At 32.6% G+C, this 12,590-nt stretch overlaps 1 long non-coding RNA gene across 2 annotated transcripts; it reads right to left on the bottom strand.

The window, feature by feature from the left end:
* Positions 1–2,800: 2,800 nt before the first annotated feature.
* Positions 2,801–8,539, bottom strand: LOC140986936 (uncharacterized). Of its 2 annotated transcripts, none has more exons than XR_012177004.1 (3): positions 8,452–8,539; positions 3,332–3,476; positions 2,801–3,262 (listed from the first exon to the last, which is right to left on the bottom strand). It is a non-coding gene; the product is annotated as an uncharacterized lncRNA (long non-coding RNA). The 2 variants fall into 2 exon arrangements; XR_012177005.1 differs by lacking the exon at positions 8,452–8,539 and adding an exon at positions 4,698–5,220.
* Between the last annotated feature and the right edge of the window lie 4,051 nt (positions 8,540–12,590).

Here is a 12,590-nt window from a genome sequence, read left to right as displayed (position 1 = left end):
TATATTGGAAAATTTTTTAAATTATACTATTTAATTTGTAGTATCCATAAGTTCTATTTAAGCTTTTGGAGAAAAAAAAAAAGAACATTTAAATAACAAAAAAAAGTATGTGTTTATAAAACATGCTCATTACTGATATTTTAAAAATAGTAGATATTTCCAACATGTATAAAATATTTTGTGTTTTTTATTCTTATCAAATAGCAAGACAAAAATATCGCATATGCCTTAAACATGGCTTTACAATAACAATATTGATCGGATGTATAAGACAAATAAGGTAGATTATATCATTCCTTAGTCAAAGCAACTTTTGGACTTCGATTACTAACATAAACAAGTAGCAAATCATAGAAAACATATAAATGCTATTAATCGCTTTTTTACCTAAAACATATTAAAATACCAACAAAACGTAGAGATAATAGCAATATGATAATTAATATATAGTCTACGTAATATTTCAAGGTAGTACATATCTAGAAAGCCAAAAAAGTTTAGCTATGTTCCTATTATTATAATCGTAATTCATTCTTCATTTCTGCCTGTTTCGTTGTACCTGAAGAAAACAAATTTCATAACAATATGAGTTAAACTCTTGTATATTTAAAGGAGTCCAAGTGTAGAAATTCAGCTGGTTATAAATAAAAATATTCAGAAAATTTGTTAATATCATTTAGTTTATTGAAACTAAACAATTTGTAAAGATGAAATGTTAAGAATTTATTAAATTGATTTTTCTAATAATAAAGAAAAACTATTGTTCGTAGCGAAACGTAGGCAATAAAATATTTGTATAGGCTACATTATATGTTGGTATTGACCGAGCATATACATGATTTAAAGGCTATATATAACATTTATTGCCTAAAGTTGGAAACCATCTAAGTATATCTATTAGTAGCTATTTTATCAATAATATGTTAAATCAAATACACCTTGGAATGATTGACAAAATCTATATTCATAAAAAAAAACAAATGGTCTATCAATAACATTAAATACAGTTATTTATGAATTGTAATTGGAGAAAGACGAGTAGGTGTAAAGAATGAAATAAAGATAATTTCTATAAACATCAGTTCTGTAGAAAACGTAATTTATTATCCTTAGCAAGTATATATAAATGTATCTTAGTTAAACGATTTTTAGAATATGAGATAGCTCATTTAGTAGTTGTTTAATATACATACTGAGTTTGGTGGATAATGTTGATATGTAGTTCTATTTCGATATCAACTGCGAAGTCTAGCAAAAGAGAAAGCTTTGATTTCATGTTAAGCGTTCTTCATAAGATGATGGCCCATACTGGGTTCGAATAAAATCTTTTTATAAGTTCTTCGACTTCTTTCTGAAATAGGTAGTTGTAGTAACATTGACTGCAATCGAGACAATCACAGTAATGGTTGTTTTCCATAGGTTTTGGGGTAGAAATAGTATGTTTAGATGTTGAAAGGAAATTAGGCAAATATTCAGGTAATTAAATGTTGAATAGAAGATGGTAGATGAATTTATATATACTATCTGAAGAAGGATGAGTTATAGATCGGGTATGACACATGTCGTATTTGTTTTTGTCCACATCAATAGAAGTAAAATAGACGTGTTTAATTGTGGACAAGTGTAAAAGTATAATTTATCGTTTTAAAATGTAAGGCTTACTCATCATGCTATTAGATGTATTTGGCCCAAGTGTGGTGTTTTAGAAAAGTTAGAGATTAGTTGTTTTTCCTAAATATCAATGGAGCTAGCATTAGTGGAAAAAAGAAAACAATACTAATGTATATTTAAGTTGTGATGGGATTTTAATAAAGAAAATATTGAATGTATGAGTTGTTATGGCATTTCAAATAAAAAAATATTGAATATATAAATGTTGACGATACGTTATAATATATGTGGTTGGTGTGCTAAAAGAAATTTTGTATTATTTTTTTTTAATGAGGTGTGTTGGTGAATATGATAGAGTGATTCAATGAATTTGGTTTTGTTAACAAATGTATAGATGAATGTGGATGTGGAAAATTAAGGATAAATAGAGAGTTATTTACTACAATATTTGTTCGACATTTGATGGTATATCCTAAATATTTCCGTAAATTTTATTTACCAAACATATTGTGCTAAGACTGAAATGTAAAATATGTAAATTGAATAAAAGAAAAGAAGGTGACAGTTCATACCGCATGTGTTGGGCATCAACAGCTGTTATCTAAACCATCAATGTCGACATCATGAATATTCTCATCGATGGGTTGGGGAGATGAGGTGTACTGCAGCGGCTGTTGGGGTGACAAGAGTGGTGGTGGAGAGAATGGTGTATCTGTTGGAGTATTTGGTGGAAAGCGTTGTGCAAGGACTGATGTAAAGTTAATCACATAGGTCATGAATGTATTTGTTGCTTGTCTGTGCTCTGCTAGTTCTTCACGCTGTGCTTTAATGACTTGTTCTATTTTCGTCATTCGATCTCCTAGAGTTACTTTGCTCAAGGCTGGGAGTCGTGGTTCTCGGCGGTCTTGGGCGCGTTGATTGTATGCTGCTCTTTCTTGGCGCCTTATGTTTTCTTTTAGTCCATGCCACAGATTTACACGAAATACAATGATAGGTGCTTTGGCTTTTAAAGTTTGTTCATCTGGACCCCACGTTACACCGGCATGATGGCATAGAGCAGTGACAATATGTGGGCAAGGGAGACCAGTAGTGATGAGGCCTGTACTCGTGCGTATTATTGAGCCATGAATGATTTTGCCCAAATCCACTGATTTTCCTGTTATGATAGCATGCACTAAAGCAACTTTGTCTCTAGTGATTTCTGTTTGTTAACGATTACAAACTCTTGTAAATTCCTTTTTGTCTTCTCAACGAACCGTGGAGGGAAAAAATGAATCACGCTGCATAATAAGTCTGAAAAAATGAATCACATGAATAAATTTAGATATAATGTAGTTGTATGCTGCTAGTGAAAAAGTGGAAGAAGAACTTAGCTGATCTGTTTACTTGACATATCTGCTAACTCAGGGCATTGTGCAAATGTTGTTAATTCGTAAGCATGGTCAGTAGGTTACTGTTCTTCTTCATTTGCAAGCCTTATATATGTACTTCTACTAAGAAACATTTGATATTTCGCAGATGCAAAAACCGGTGCGTTGCTAGTTATTTCTTTAATTTTAGCATTCCCGATGTAGTATGTTTTTTATAACTGAAGTAACTTGTCCAACTGCTCAACGTCTTGGTCATATATTATACCTTGCATGGTTCCATTCTATGGAAATAAAAAGATAAAGTTAAATTCCCAAATGAAATTTTGTCGAAGGAGTACAATTTACTTTACCTCTTTGTCTACGAAAATCAGTTTTTGTTGTCATCCCCATTTTAAAAAACGGATTGGAGTTTTTTCAGAAACCAATACTTTGACAAATCAGTTGCGAAAATCTGGCTTCAGATTTACTAAAGTTGTACATTTCTCTTCTAATGGCCTGAATGTAAGAAAATAAAAAAAAAAAAAGCAAAGCTCATGAATAAGTCACGCATAAATATGCAGAAAATTATATGGACAAAGAGTTCTAATTCTGAACTGTGTAGTCTATGATATACAATTTTTTTTGTAGAACTAATAATGTCATTTCAATAAACGTTACAAACTAGATACATGAATGTCTAATATATTTCCACACATAATAATTTTGCTAATAAAAACATAAGAAACATAATAGCTCACCTGCATCAATGAATATGTGCATCATCCAAAATTTCACGATATACTACATTTTTTGTGCAGTTATTGTTTTTAGCTAATGGTGTTGATGGTCTAATTAATACTTTTATTTGATCTATAGTCTTAGCTCTCGATAATGCGACATATAGTTGTCCATGGGAAAAAAATTGTTCTTTAAGATAAAAACCAACAAAATCTAAAGTTCGACCTTGTGCTTTATTAATTGTCATTGCCTAACATAAACGTACTGGAAATTGTTTTTTTTTTTAATGGAATAGATGAAAAATCATTATGCTGTGATTCTAACGTTATCCGAGGAATGAAGACAGGTTTGCCTGCATGTGTGCCTACTGAAATTTCTGCATAAATAATATTTTTATTAAACCCCTGCAAAGTAAGCGTGTACCATTGCAAAGTCCTTCAGTTGGATTAATATTTCGTAACAATATGATAGGTGAATTTATTTTCAAGGTTAGTTTATGTGGAGGAAGGCCTTGAGGAGTTAAATAGTGAAATAAATCTTCCTGATCTGGTATAACACAGCTGCTTGTATTCTCATCGCAACTATAGTAGGTAGTTTCTTCGCTTGGAAATTTAGTTATAAGAACATCATTTATTTCGTGAATACATTCATTCCTTGTTGTAAGTATTGCACGTTTTACAAATAAAGAGATATCCAAATTGGAATCAGTAATGTTTGGAAATATCATGCCTATTAATGTATTCAAAGATATAATGTCATCTGTGAATGGAATGTTTATGTGAGATGGAATTTGGATTTCATTATCTTTGTTAGTAGCTTCAATTCCATTACCTATTTTCAACAACTAAGATGAGAAGTTAGAATCAAATAATTCACACATATTTATTTCGAGTTTTATTTTAGTTAACTGACTCCATAATGGTGACATGACAATGGAAGAATCTATAATATCATCCTTTGTGCTCTTTAGAATAACATGCAATGTTTGACGAAAATCACCACCAAGTACAACAAGTTTACCACCAAATAACAATTTTGAATCCATAATGTCTTGTAACATTTCATTGAATTTTTCAATAGTACTACGTCTAGCCATCGTAGACTCATCCCAAATAATGAGTTTTGCAAGTTTGATTAAATGTGCTAAAGCGCTTTGTTTACTAATGCTACATGATTTAGTATTGTTTTCTTGTACAGGAATTTTAAATCTTGAATGCGAAGTGCGACCTCCTGGGAGCAAAGATGCTGCTACCCCTGAAGTTGCTGTAGCAATTGCTATATGACCAGTTGATCGAACTGTAGCAAGAAGTGCTTTATATAGAAAAGTTTTTCCAGCACCTCTAGGGCCGTCAATAAATAAAGCAGTGGGCAAATCATTATAAACGTGATGTAAGATTTGATTGTAAGCATTCTTTTGTTCTAAATTTAATTGCTCAATAGCTGATAGGTCTTCTGCAGGTATAACAATGTTGTGTTCAGTTTGTACTTCTTTTTCTAAGCTATCATCGAATCCTTGGCTTACATCTTTGTTTATATGAAAAAAGTCATCCAATTTTTTTCCCATGGAATATTGCTAACTATGTCTAAAACATGGTGGCTAATTACAATTGGAGTAAAAGATTTGTTTCGAGAAAAATCTTCTGAGAGAAAATCTTGGTATTTTAACCATAGCTGAAGAGGATTTTTGGGGGAACAAAAAACAAGAACGGTAGCAAATAATTGTCGCAAAGCATTAGGCAGTAGATAAGCAGCAGCTTCTTCGATACACAAATTAGCAGTATTATCACTTTCTATCAGGCCTAACATTTGTGCAACTTCTCTAAATGTTGTAAAAGTTACTTCATTGATTGTTCTTAAATCTTTAAAAGAAGCTGGTTTTCTGACATGCATTAACAACAATTTTAAATAAAACTTTTCATGGTCTGAAAGGCGGCAACTAAATATTCGGCCTATGACCTCCTTCGTTTTACGGGGTTCCCACTCTTTGGAATCATTGTGCCAAGTAAAATATTCAGGAAGTTCTACATACAAACAATTTAGATTTTGAGCGTAGTTGTTATATTTGTTCAAGTGGAAAAATTGTGTTAACATAGTTTTTTTAATCGTTGGATTGTTAGCAATACTGTACAATGATTGATTAGCAGCAAATGTGACAACTTGTTCATTTTCTAAATGAATTGGTAAACATATAACATATGGGTGTACATGGTTAAGGTCAAAGCAGAATATTCGCCAGGCAGATTCAGGAGGTGAAATCCATCTAGCAGATTGAAAATTCTTTGCTTCATCAACAATATGATCTTGTTCATTTTCAAGTAATTTATATAAAATTTTGTCATGCCCTTTGTATATATACTTGTATATATATTTTATAGCTTAGATTGTTGAACATATTTCGACATTAATGTGGCAATTAAATTTTACAAGTAGATATGGGTTGTAAGGAACAACCCAACGGCTATCAAGCAACGCACCCCTTATAGTAATAACATGTTTTTCATTTCGGCGTCGATATATCGGGTATGAATTTGTCCCATATCTAGTACTATCTGAGAAATCTTTAGGGTAACTATATTTGCAACAATTGTTTTTCATACAAGGGCATGTTGGATTAAGTAAACCACATGTACCATGCATCATATGTTTAACTACTAACGAAAACAAATACGGATTAGAATGTGAATCAGGCAACTCTGCACAAACGATTCTCTCAATTGCTTCAAGATGAAACATTTTTTTATTTATAATTAGCAGAAAATGGGCATGGGGTAAGCCTCTTTTTTGGAATTCTATTACGCCTGTGTAAGCAATAACATGACCAAAGATATCTTTCTTGAATAATTCATCTCTCAAAACTTGAAGCTTTGCATGAAAAATCCTAGATATTAAATCATGCCTACTCTGGATTTAATCAGACGGAGGGCAAAGAGCTTTTATTTCAGGCCAATTTGTATTTGAAGTTATTGTCAAAAAAATGTCAGGTTTCCCATAACGTTGAACTAAAGCGATAGTATCCATATATCTTTTACGCATATCTCTAGGGCCTCCAATGAACGATGTAGGTATTATTACATGTTTTCCAATGTCGGAGCCTATTTCATACCCTTGTGTAATGCTATCCAATAACCCATTGTAGACCTCATTTCGTAAACGGTTTTGCATGTCTGGAGTTCTAAAAAACTCTAACCTTGATGTTTCTATTTTAATATACATGTCTACTATATAATGATGTAGAAGTCTACCGATATGCAATAAGAAAGACCTATCATTATCTCGTACTTGCAACTTGTAACAATAATACTCACGGCACGATACCGTTGACCTTTGACTCCTGTTTTTTTCCGAAACTACACAACAAAAGAGCATTTCTAAGTATAAAACACCATAACAATCGTGTAATGGGCTTAGAATTTTAAATAGAAAATACCTTGTGCTTCACTATATATAAAAAATTCTGTGTTTGTAGCGTTTCCTATGCAGTTGATTATTTGACCATCACAAGTTGGCCTAGGATGCATTTTCATTTGTTTTTTATCTAATCTTTTAATGTTTCGATGCCAACCAGATTTCCCGTTTGGGAATATAAGAGGGTATTGCAAAGGATCATAACAACCAAAGTAATGTTTACTTATTTGAGGGCAATTGTTTTTTGGATACACGTGTATATGTTGGCCTATGTATTGGTTTTCCTCGTTAGACTCTAACCATATTCCAGCAACCTGAGACACAGTGGGTCGATTAAAAACCCGTTGATCAGTAGCCGGGTCAGCCAGCAAAGCAATCTTATAGTCATTTAGATTCTCAATACTATTCAGACTGCAGAAAAATTTCCCATACGGATTTTTCTGCTAAGATGCATATTAATTTTTCTGTAAGAGTTTCTTTAAATTTTGAACTAATACACATCCGATTAGACAGTTCATGTTCAGTGTCAAAAAAATATAGTTGTAAGTTTTTTGGATTTTTGTTTCCTTGCGGTATTAATTGACCTATGAAATGATAAAGTTGACCTTGCACATGAAATGTATAAATTCTAGCATTTCTTCTAGCAAAAGTTTCGTCGCAATGTACTCCCATTGAAGTGAAAGCAAACATGTTATTATAACTACGAACACACGTATTAAACTCTTTTGCATCATCATCATTGCCAATATACAGTTGTACCAAATCAGAAGGCATTTCTGAAGATAAAAAGATTTATTTCTCCCGAAGAACAACAAAATGTCTGTGGTTCAGCATATATGCGTTTGGCACCACAATATTTACAATCTGGCACATTAGGTAGCACATCTGGAGCACTTGCTATACACATTAATAGGTCAGTCATAGTATTTTATACATCAACCTTATGCAGAACATGTAGTTTATTTTTTTCTGCGTCGACGAAGTTTTTTTTCTAACCTACGGTCATTTGGACAAGCATATTTTCGCTTTCGAGAGTTATTAGTCATGTTTATATCTACCGGGTTTTCTTTTCTTTGTCCATCGTGGCTAATTTATAATATCAAGCAATTCAAAATAGCCATATTTAATATTATTAGGCTTCTGATATAAGAAAATGTAAAATAAAGCTAGCTATGACAAGAGAAAACAAAAAAAACCAAGGGAATTATAACTTATGATTTGGCAACACAAAGCTAATAACTAAAAGCTTTCTATACTAAAATAAACATGAACAAAACAATCAACATATATAACAACATACCAAGAACGCTGGAATCTGAGCTAATAAATCAGTAATAAAAGAGCAAACCTGTACGCAGTGCGAGTGGAAGGAATGGTCATATGTTTTATTTGTTGAAGCTTCTTAATGAGAACACGACTATTTCAATATAGCAAACTTAAATTGAACCAAGATATCAACAGAATAACAAAATACTTAAGAGAAGCAAAATGACAAGTCAGCGGTTGCCTAACAAACAAAATAGTTTATAAGCATAACCCATAAAGCAAACTGAGCCTGAAGTTTTCATTTTTTCCTAAAAGCACAATATTTTTTTCTTCTAAAAACAGAGGAAGTTAAACTTTTTCTCTATGAAAAAAGTGAAAAGTAATAAACTGTTTTAAATGGTTAATTCCACCGAATATAACAAAATCGAATCTTGTAGATCAATAACAAATATACTAAAACCCTTTGACACACACAACAAAAACTATAAATCCCTTATATCAAATCCAAGCTAGATGATTTGGTTGCTGAAGCTAAGTGTTAACACAGGCACCAAAAAACGAAAAAATCAGAAAGCATACGCGAACAAGCATTAAAAATAGCTGAACTACAGATAATCGGGAAGACAGAACGAATTATCCCAAAAAAAATCGAATGAAGAGGTTAGTTGCCCACGCAGAGGTGCGACAAAGCCTTTCCTTTGGTAGATCGAGTAGGCAACAAAGATCATAACAATTGCTGAATCTAAGTGTTAAGCCAGACACCAAAAAACGAAAAAATCAGAAAGCATACGCGAGCAAGCATAAAAAACAGTTGAACAACAGATAATCGGGAAGACAGAATGAATTATCCAAAAAAAATCGAACGAAGAGGTTAGTTGCCCACAGAGAGGTGCGACAAAGGCTTTCCTTTGGTAGTTCGAGTAGGCAACAAAGGTCATAACAAAGAGCAAACGAGAAACCTCTGCTAAAACACCGAAACAACAGCACTAAATTAACTTGAACCGTTCAACAATTTCCAAAACACTAAGCACATGCGAGTGACACATTCGAAGGCGCAAAATATAGCAGGATCCGGGGTATAACACAAGTAAAACATCATATTCAAACAAGGAAAACACGCATCGGATTCGCTTTCCAAAGCAAAGAAAATCGCGTCGCAGACAAAACGGCGAACACAGAAAGACGGGAAGTAGAAAGTGGCTGAGAAGAGGGTGAACAACATATCTCCAAAGCAAAGGAGATCGGAATGAAGACAAAATGATGGACAAAGAAAGACGAAAGGCAAACGCTGAGGAAAAAGAGGGGAAACGACGTATGAGACGGAGGAGGGAAGAAATTTGGGAGTAAAGGGTCGCAAGCAGATGGGAGTGAAAGAAGGCGAATGAAAAGAGAGGACCGGTTACAACAACTCTAAGACAAGAACCCCTCCCTTGACAACACATACTTTTTTTGTTGGAGGGCCCAGAACAACACAATTGTATTTTTGGTGACCGGACACCTTACAAAAACAGGCCCATTTAAACTTTTTGGTGCTTTAATATATGTAGATTTCCAAATGAAGAATGCATAAAAATAATAATTATACTGTCTTGCTAAAATATTTATATTTCTCTAGTTTGGAAAATGACAAAAACTCAAGTGAAAATAGAATGTAATTTCACGAATTGTCTCTTTTCCTTGGTTTCTTTTACCTGTTGTTTAAAACTCAACTCAACCCAACCCAACTCATCTCGGATTTGCCTAAATCGCCAAAAAATTAAATATAAATGATAAATAAATTAACATCAATTCACAAAAGGATATCTTCATATTCTTCATAAAACTTCTCAAATATTTTATGAAATTGACTTTTTTAGACTAAAAAAAGTTAAGTATACATTTGACTAATGAAATGATATATTAAAAATATTATTAGAAAATAATCAACCAAATATCTATGTTTTATTATATTAGAGATGATAATTAGTATATGTTTTCAAAAAAAAATTACAAATGTTACATCTGAGGAGACCCTGAAAAATCTGGTACCTGAGAATTTAAAATTGTGAAATAATATACTACGAGTAATAAAAATTTATTGTTGAAAAATAATAGTTTAAATATTTGAATGTTGAAAATAAGAGTTGTAAATATTGAAAATTAGTGTGTGATGATTTATGTAATGATATATTTATTTTTGGATTATTTCCAAAGAAATTCTGTAAATAGGTCTCTCAATTTGTGAAGAAAATCACAATTGAATAGAGAGAAAATTTTATAAAGTGTGTAGTTTAATATATTTTGTGAGTTTGAGATTTTTACTTTTTACTGTAAATTTTTACTTTTAACACGTTATCAGCACGATACTCGAATGTTCGGTTCTCCATATTTTTCTAAGCTCTAAAACACAAGAAAAATGTAACTATATTCAAAAGTAAGAATATTTGTTTTACTTATTATTTATTTTTATTGTGTATATATTTAATATGTAATATCATGTTATTATATAAAAATATTCTATGACACCTGTAGGACCAAGCGCTTGCCGCTTTACCAAAAGTTGTAGCTAGTAGTAATGGTGCAACTCAAATTTTTTAAATCGCACAGCAACTCAAGCACCACGGTTCAATCGCTCTACCAAACAGGGACAATTATTGCACCCAACAATTTCCCTCCCAATAATTGCACTCTTTGCAATCAATGGGAATCGAACCCGTGACCTTGGCTCTGATACCACTTGTTGGGATCGGGAAAGAGTTTAAAGAGGGGGGGGGGGGAATGAACTCTTTCGAATTTTCTAATTTAAAATTTAGTTTTCAAACGTTTTTGGGGCGGTTGAAAATTTTCTCAAACAGTTGGAAACGTGAACCACTGATAAGTGCGGAAAACGGTTCACAATTCCTAATTGACAGTTTAAACTCGTTTATAGCAAACTTAACAAATAGCGGTTGAAAAAGTAAGAGCTTGCGAAAAATAAGTAACACAAGATTTTTATGGATGTTCGGAGATTGAATACTCCTACGTCACCCCTTCTTCCTCTTTCAGGAAGGATTCCACTAAAAGACTTTGGCTTTACAAAGTACTTGCAACAGCCCACTCCAACCAGGAATTATCACACTGCCTGTGTTGGAACTTTTAGTGATCACTTTACACTTCTGGATTTTAAGAACACTTAGTTCACCAGACACTAAGACTAGATAAAATAACCAAAAGGTTACTGATATAGATAAACAATTTGATTTAAGTAGCACGAGATAGATCCTGAAATGATCGAGTATGTTTCTGTTTGAAAGCGTGCTGATAGAGCGAAGAGGCAAGTAGACTTTTGATGGCGCTCTTAGATCTTTAAAGTGTGCTAGCTTATGATTTTTTCAGCTGTCGAATAGAGTAATGTTGCTTGCCTGAATTTTTCTTGCATCCTTCTCAGTTGATATAGCCGGTTGTCTTAACGGTCGAAAAGGACAACAAACGTAAACCTAAACCTCCTGAACAGATGTGTCACCGTCGTCTTTATGAGCATTTATTGACGCATTTAATGTTCTTTTTGCTCAGTGTAATTCTGAAGCGCTTTCCTTGAGGAGTTCTTTTTATGGTAGCTGTTTCCTTAGCATCAAAACTCGAAGTCTATACTTGATCTACCTTTTCTGGGATAGAATCAAATGTGAATCATTCTTGGAACTGATGTAGGTATACGTTGACTTAAACGTATTAAATCGGTCAGTGTAGAACCCATAACTTAGACTACGTATAAGCCATGCATAATTCTAGTATTTTAAATGATTTTATTTCATGAGTATTTAAATGATTTTTCCTTAAGTTAATTATTTCATGCAGCAGTTTGATTTTTTTATCATTTCAGTTATTTCAGTGAGGCCGGACTGGAGTTGGAGTTTAGAGATAAAATTTAAGATTCAAGAAACCTTTCCAGAATTTATTTTAGCTAGCAAGTAAGTTTATTTAAGTTAAAAAGGGAGTTTAAGGAATTATTTAAGTTACTTGAGGTGAGTAGAAAATAAATTCATTTAAGTTCTTAATTAAGGGGTTAGTTCACTAAATTATTTAAAGGATAGGTAAGGCTTTTAAGGGTTATAAATTTAGTAAATAATCAACATTTCCCCTCCATATATTAGTGAATTTTCGGCCCCTTAGTATCTAGACTAGTCATTGCCAACTCATCACCCTTTTGACCCATTCTTTGTTGAGTTAGCATACTAATCTTTTTAATTCTTTATCCACCTTAAT

This window comes from Primulina huaijiensis, chromosome 10 (assembly GCF_012295235.1).
Source record: "Primulina huaijiensis isolate GDHJ02 chromosome 10, ASM1229523v2, whole genome shotgun sequence".
NCBI lineage: Eukaryota > Viridiplantae > Streptophyta > Magnoliopsida > Lamiales > Gesneriaceae > Primulina > Primulina huaijiensis.
The sequence above is the reverse complement of the archived record's forward strand: the minus strand, read 5'-3'. Positions and strand labels throughout refer to the sequence as shown.